The 8,281-nt window shown below is 40.9% G+C and overlaps 1 protein-coding gene across 17 annotated transcripts in view; it reads right to left on the bottom strand.

Annotated features, from left to right (window-relative positions):
* ATXN1 (ataxin 1) overlaps positions 1–8,281 on the bottom strand; it is a 399,379-nt gene that overhangs the window by 279,992 nt on the left and 111,106 nt on the right. The gene's annotated exons all lie outside the window — the stretch shown is intronic.

Below are 8,281 nucleotides of genomic sequence, written 5' to 3'. Positions count from 1 at the left end.
TCATCAAGGGAACAATTTATTCTCTAACATGGGATACAATACTTTCCTGCCAAAATTGCACTGCTTGTTTGTTATCACTAAGCTTTGAAAAAAAGTAACCAACAGAAGTCCCTTCTGCTGCTGCCTCTCAAAAAAAAAAAATCCTTTTAAGAATAACTGTAACAAAGAAAACCCCCAGACACTTCACTATTTTTTCCAGAATGACAAATAACTCTAGCTGTAGTTACAAATGGTCTCGGTATTGTATAATTTTGGGTCATGTGAGTTTTATTACTTTTCAGACTAGCCCAGCCAGCTGCTGGCAGTTGTCATTTTAGGACTGAGAACAAGCTACTTTGAAAACAAATGTGTTCAGAAATCTTTTTAAAGTGATACAGGGGAAAAAAATCCTTTGTGATTTTCATTTTAGCTTGGATGTAACCTCTTTTTTTTCTCCAGTCTTTGAAAGGAATTAGTCTCCAATGCTAAACAGGTCACAGAGTAATTAGGCATCCACCTGAAAATTAAACACATATTCAAAAGCTTAACTAACAGCATTTACTAATTCAAAACAAGTTCACTCCGTTTTTTCATGGTTGATCATTAGGGTGTAAGCAAAACCAGATCACATCAAACCCAGAGAACAAACGCTGTAATCTTTCAGCAGGGTTAAAAGGAAAGATACAACAGCAAGGTGATGCTGTGTTGATGAAGCTGATCCAATACTGCAGGGCAGCCACAGCAAGTCCTATGTGTTTGAAATCTTTGTGTGAAGGGGAGATGGTCTCTGGGGCTACTCAGAGAAAAATCAGTCCTGAGGCCTGGCCAACGTCCTGTGCTTGGACAGGTCAGCAGAGTCATTTAATGTTTGGGCCAACCTGAGATCAAACCTGGATGGCTACTTTCAGTGTTTAAACTCCTGTCTGAATTGAAAAGACAGGCAAAAAACTTTGGCAAACCCTTTTATGTTCAGTGCAGAGCCAAATTTATTATCTGTGACATGCACATCTTCTTGCTCTGGTGTCACTAATTATTTTTTATTAGCATTCTGTGTTTTCCCTCACCTTTCATAGCACAGGGTTGGCAGCAGCATTTCAGATGCACAAAAGGAATTGAATCTACATTTCCTTTACAGAGTGAAGGTGTTTGAATTAGTAACATCTGTTTTACAGATTTCCTTGGTGGTAAAAAACATTTTTCTATGAGAGAGGAACGCACAAAGCTGGCAGAGATCAAAGGCCCAGTGAAGAAGTTGAAAGGACCTCAGCATGGTCTTTACAGGGGTGCACAGTGGCACAGAAGAACTGTGAGCTAACATAGCTGGTTTATGCATGACCTGCCTGCCTCCAGCTGAGCATTTGCTATGACCGAGTTTGGGATTTTTTTGGAACAAGTGCTGCAGAACTGCAGTAAACTGATATTGGTTGAAGGAGATCTTTGGCCAGTGCTAACACTGAGGATGGATTAAAAGTGACTTTGGTCAACCTTTGCTTCCTTATGCCAAATTCTCTAAGATCAGTACAGGTAAGACTGAGTGCTAAGCTATTATTCATTGCCTCTTGGATCTGCTGCTGCAGTAAGTTTGAAGACCAGCATGACCTGGCTCTTCCCAATTACCTTTGTACTTTGCAAAAGCTGTGGCCTCACAGCGTTCCAGATACCCACTGTGTCAGGGATAAGAACCCCCTACACCACCTCCCAGACAATTTTTAAACTGAGATAAAGCTTTTCTTCCATTAAATTATTTTTAATATGGTTTCTGGACTGCTCTAGTTAGGCTTGGAGGATTTCAGATGGTCTCTTCTGGCTATGATCAGCAGATAGCTAGACTGGAGTAGGATGGAGCTAAAAAATGGGATTGTTACTAGTGCATGTTCAGTGGCACACACATACTGACATGCTAGAGAAGGGTTTCCATGTCAGTACTGACTGGTGCGCCTGCAGAAGTGCTACTGAGGGTTCACTGGGGCCTCACAGTTCTTGGTGGCCAGAAAGAACATTCTGTACCAAGCCGAAGTGGTTGAAAGTGTGCGTAATGAAATTGCAGAGTACGATTTTGTTCTGTTCACTTCTTTCTCCTCCCCTGAGTTGCCTCAACTCTACTATTGGGAGCACTGGAATAAGGCTGGTGTAGGAATACTAGGGAAGTCAATGGATTTATACTGCCATAACTGGAAGCAGAAGGTAGCTTAGAGGCTCAAAGATCTAAGCCTGTGTGTTACCCCGGCCGTTTCTGACCAAAGTGCTTAGCTGACCGCCACTGGATTAGCAAATGTTTCACACTTCCTGCACTCACAATGTCAGCTCTTTCAGGAGCCAAAGAGCTGCTCCTGCACCCCATTCATTCATGACAGGTAGCACAATTGCTGGCTCAGCCTGAAGATCTCCATGACCCAGGGCCATGAGCATACCAGGGCTTTTAACACAGTGACTTGCATCACCTCAGTTTAGCACCACCCAAGTAAATGTAACCGTTCAGTTCAAAGCACATGACGTTTTTCTTGTGTTGGCATCAAACAAAATAGCACACTAATCCTTCTGGTATTAGTCAAATGGGGCTTAAAAATCACTCATATGCTTTACAGTTGCAAGATTTCCCTGGCAAGTGTGTACACACTGGTCTCGGTGACGGATTCTCGCATAATCTAAGCTTCTGTTAAGAAAAAGAGAAAACAAACTTCAAGGCAGCAAAAACTGCCTTTCCAAGCTTAAACTGAGTGCAAACTGTAGCAACATTAGCTTCCTGAATCACAGAGAACTAACTTCAGTGGTTGTTCTGCTCCTCCATCCCAGTGCTACCAGCCAGCACCTACTGATGGAGATTACCAAGATCCCAGCCTATTCTCCAGCAGGGCCCGATGCTGTGCAGGGAAAACCCAACAACCCCCTAAGGTGAAGTTTAAAAAAGCTGGTAATGGGGACAGGAATGGGCACTGGAATGATTCACAAGAGAGAAAGATCCTGAAGGAAGGATGCTGAAGGAAAAGATGAGTAACAGAAACAGCTTGCTTGCTTTATCTTCCAGAGAAGTAAGGAGGAGGACTAGGGATGCTGAAATGAGAACACTACTTCTTTTTTCCTCCCATGACTATCAGGAAGTTGACAGGAAAAAAAAGGAGCTGCTTTGGTTTAACAGCTAAAAATGAGTTTCCCCCTGAACAAATACTCATTAGCTATAAAGGAGGAACTGCATCTCTAAGCAGGCTCCTACAGTAACTTCCATGCAGAAATCCCCCAGATCCCAAATGCTGGTTCACTCATCTTCATCTAGTGTGTTTACCCACATCAGACTCATTGGCATGTTTCTCGAGCACAATTTTTTAATATAAAATCATACCAATTCTCTTTTATTTTCTTCAGTGAAATGGTGAACATCAGCTTGGTGATTACTTTTAATTTTACCATGTTATTTTTAAACAGAGCAAATATTGAAATATTGTAATAATAAAATACTTGTAGGGATGTGTTATTATATTTCTGTTATAACCTGAATACTACATATTTTACTAATTCAGGGTACTCTTCTCTTGACCACTATCTCATCCATGTGGTAAAGTCAACAGGAAAGGCACATGCCTGCTAATATCTCATCAGTGGTCAGAGGGACTCACACAGTCACTAAAACCGAGACTTTTCTCAATGTAAATAGCACTTTTTTTTTTTTTTTGACAAGCCATTTGATTTGGCTTAAGCCACATAATGCAGAGTTCTGTTCATCTGTCCTACTTAATTATAATGATTTTAGAACCTAAATTTGCTTCCAAACATCCTTAATTAATATTATACTACAAACTGGGTGGGTAAGGGGAGGAACTCCTCTGATTCCTAAAAACTCCCAGTCAAACCAAAATAAGGTCTGGAAGATTTTACATTATTTTTTCAATGTCGCTGCTATAGACTTAAGAACCACAGAATGTGCCCCGTGGTCTGTGAAAATTTCATAAAATAAGCAAACATTGTTTGTTGGCAAACAATTTGGTAAAATATCTTAACTTTCATTTTTCTCTGCACTAACGTATGGAAGATTTGTTTCACCCAGGAAAATTTACATCACAGGATATATATGCCCTGCATGCTCTATGTAAATAGAAAATATTGACCGAAGTCCAACAAATATCTGATTTCAGCTGTAAGTAATATAATTTTAGATAGATTACATTTGGTTAATTTCAATTGCTCTATCAAGTCGCAGGCAGGGGGAGAAAAGCCATCTAGTGGACAAAACCATAATTATACCTCAGAAAATATTTTCAGGCACAAAGCTTTTACTGGGGAACTGGTTTTTAGTTTTGTTATTCATCTGCAGTATTGCTTATCTAGGAATATTCTAGAAGACTCCGGGAAAGCAGGGTTTGTTGGAGGGCAACAGCATAGATCTCTAAGCCCAGGTTTTTGGCAGATTTTTTGACTAGCAATTGTCATAAAACATAGAAGATGCTTTGTCCCTCCTATCCCTCACAGAGTATTAATCAGCATATTTCTTACAACACTGCGAGGGTCATTAGTCAGTTGAATATCTTATCACTAGATTCAACACTATGTGCCAAGCAGACTGGCATTGCCACAGGGTTTAAATAACTGAGCTAATGTTTAAACTTTTGTCCCCTATGATCCCTGAAAAATAACGAGATGAGACTTTGTGACTTTGTAAACAGATGAGCCGAAGGGCACCCAGAACAGCCTTTTACTAAAATTATCTTTGAGATTCTCTGGGACACAAGATCAGGGAGGGCTGGGGAGTGTGAGGCAGAGCAGCTGAACCACCCCCCTCACAAACCTGCACATGCGACTCATTCAGCATCTGACGTAAAAAGCAGGGAGAAGGGAACAAGAACTTGCATCCCAATATTACTTACAACACCCTCAGGCCTTTGCTGAAATGCAGACTACCATGGTTGTAGTGGTCTGTGCCAGGAGTTAAGTAGCTGAATGTATCTCAAGCAGACAGGCTGAGCTGTGCGCTGCTCTCATTTTTCCATTTATGCTGGGGAGAACAAGGGAGTAAACACAGCAGCCTATTTTTGTGCATCATTTTCACAGACCTGGTCCCCAAATTCATCCTTTTCTGCCACAAAGTTCAGTGTTCAGCTAGGCACTTTCAGCTAATCTTGAGGAGCAGATAACGATCAGTCATGCTCAGGCAGGCCAAAGCACTGAAGCCAAAGTATAATTTCTGTGGGATTACAACAACCCAAACCACCATCATCAGAGACTATACTGTGATGATGCAATCGAACATCTGTAACTCCTGCTGCTCCCAGCAATATACTGAAGTGGGATTAATGACTTGTCATTTAGTAACTGCTCTGCTGCTGGAACAACAGGTTTTGTTCCCTCTCCTGTACCCCTTTTGTTTGAAGTAATAGGTAACAGGTATTTTGTGCTCCCAGTAACAATGAGAAAAAAAAATACAAAAATCTCTGAATTAATATTTTGAAATAACTGGTTTCAGGAGCATCCCATGCAATGATTTCCAACATCTTTGCAGGGGCATGAATTTACCCAGCTTTTCCAGTTGACCCTGCACACACATGCTTAGACATATCACATAAGCAGCAGGCATCTCCTTACATCACTGCTCTACTTAAAGCATTACTTCTGATAGAGCCCCCATTTGCTGTGCTCGGACAAACCTTGTGTTACTGGGTCGTAACATGAGAGAAATTAAACTTCTGTGCTACCTTGCACAGACCTTCTCTGCAGTCTCTTATTCATCTCCCTCCTAATGAATCACAGCCTTTTCTCTCTCTTTTCATAATAACCAAATAAGGATTTCAGGGTTTGGCCCATTCACTACATTCTGTGTTTTAATACAGACAAGAATGGAATACAAAATACTGCCAAAAGTTTAGCAGCAGGGGCAACCTTTTTGCTATTTTCATGTCTACAGTTCCCAGTTCAACAATGCCGACTTGCTGCTCTGCACGACCGCAAGGCCAGGAATTCATAAACAATAATAATAATCACTGTCCAATAAGGCCTCATCCCAGCCATGCATAAGTGCAGGACTGGCACAGAGCAGAAAAACGCTGCTTTGCGCCTTTACAAAGCTTGCAATATAAACTTTGCACTGTCAGTTTAAAACTTTGGCATCTGTGTCTGCAAATGGGGAGGAACCCATTTTCAGATACTTGTGAAATATAAACTTCATCTGTTGCCAAGCTCAGAGATAGATTTGCTCCTTTTTATTTTTAAAAGTTTCCTGAATATGTGAAGAAACCCACGAAGACATTTTAGAGACGTGTAGCTATGAAAAATGTACATGCTTCTGGGTTTTTTTTAAGGAGCATTCTCAATCATTGTAATTATTCCTTGAGAATGCATTTTAAAACAAACAGAACCATGGCTTTCACAGCAACAAACTCCTAAAACAGCTCTAGAGCTTTCTGTGGAATTTAACAAAAAAAATTGCCTTTCAGCTAAGAATAGTAAAAATAGATCAAAAACCAATTAGCTGGCCCACACGGCAGAAGACAGGTGTGCTTTGGATGTGGTATTTATACAGAATCAGGATAAGCATTTTTTCACTTTTACACAGATTCCTGAAGACTGTAAATATCACAAACCTCTTCTTGCCAATGCCCATCCCAACCATTTAAAACACTGGCCACTCAAAGAATAACCTTAGGATGCAGCCTATAACATTTCATCTTGCCTCCTACCAGGTTATAAAAGTGAATTAACATGAAAAGCAGCAGACTGATGAGTGAATTATGGTAATAACGAGCCTTCAGGAGCAAAAACAAGTAAACTCCTTTGGAAACTGCAGCTGGAGAGAAGGCTGGGAACACCGAAACCAATTACGACTGCTTTAGTGTTACACCTGTTTAAATGAATGCCAAATCCAGCACAGAATTATTTACATTATGTTATTAACAAAGGGACATATGAGTAATGGGAAAATAAAAATGGTTTATGCAAAACAGGCTCTACTGAAACCATCTAAGAACTTCAGGTATTTGTGTCAGAAAGCAAGGTTGTGGTCAGACCTGTGGCACTGACTGCCCTTGAGTCAGGCAAGGAGGCTCCTGCTGCCTCTCTAGCTGCTGGTCACTGTCCCCAAGCTGCCTGATTTATGCCAGAATAAATACTCATGTAATTGCCCCTTATGCAATTCAGCCAATGATCTTCCCACTTTTCAATACTTTGAGGTTATTTTCTAAAACTATATTGCTCAAGCAGAAGCAGATTTAGGGACAAGAAACTGTGCCAGAAAATTGAAGAGGAACAGTCTTCTGCAAACACTTGGCAGGTGACAAGCAAATGGGAAGAGGCTGAGAGCATCGACTTCTTCCCCAGACTAGTCTTTCTACAAAAGGAGATCAGCTGCATACAGCGCCTTCCTCTCAACTCCTGAGGATTCATGTACCTACATAAAGCATGGTTCCCCACTGTGTAAGACACTTCATGTATTAAAGCATGTGACAGACAAGAAAAATCATATTTCTAAAGAAACCAAATGCAAGGTTGGGAACTGGACCGAAGAAGCCTGGCAAACCTGCCAAGGGGCAGGGATACTCATGAAGTCCAGGTTCCAGCTCCCTTTCCATGGCATTTCTTCTTCCATATCCTGCCTTCCTCCCACCTTTGAGATCTTGTTCAGTTCCTGATGGTTTGGGCAGGTGACCATTGAAAATGATTGACCACTTGCAGGAGCAAGTTCCCAAACCCAAGCTGCCCTCCTCACTAATCTCATCCTCTCACTGAAAATGCCAGGCCATCTCAGGCAGATGGCTGTGGTCAGGCTTCTCTAACAGTGGCTTGAAGCTAAAATCCCTTTTCTCTCAATTCATCCTTTTATGATGCATCTTCTTTAACTAGTTCAGAAATGGTTCCTCAAGCCAGCAGAAAAATCAAGTTGTCTATTTGACTTCCAGCAAGCACATTTGATGGTTTTGACATGGTGATAACTATTGTCCATTCTTGTCATAGCCAGGACACACATAACTCACTTTGATTGCTTAACTCAGCAATATGACAGAAAAAGACATCTCTCTCTTTTATACCAAAGAAACCTTACAAAAGGGCTTATTCTATACAAAGAAGATGGTACATTAGGATCAGCAACACAATTTTTGACAAATCAAATTTCACTAGAGAAGTAAAATAAAGTGGCTCTCTTCCATTCCCATACCTAACACAAGCACTACACAGATGCTTTTACAGGGCTTTTAGAATGAACTGGACAGCCTACTGCACCCCAGCAAAGCTTTGGGGAAATTAAGAATGGAAATAAGCATTGTATAACAAGCTGCACAGCACATAACAAACAAACAAACAAACAAAAAAGGCAGAACTCAAT

This window comes from Taeniopygia guttata, chromosome 2, assembly GCF_048771995.1.
Source record: "Taeniopygia guttata chromosome 2, bTaeGut7.mat, whole genome shotgun sequence".
In the NCBI taxonomy this organism is placed as follows: domain Eukaryota; kingdom Metazoa; phylum Chordata; class Aves; order Passeriformes; family Estrildidae; genus Taeniopygia; species Taeniopygia guttata.
The sequence above is the reverse complement of the archived record's forward strand: the minus strand, read 5'-3'. Positions and strand labels throughout refer to the sequence as shown.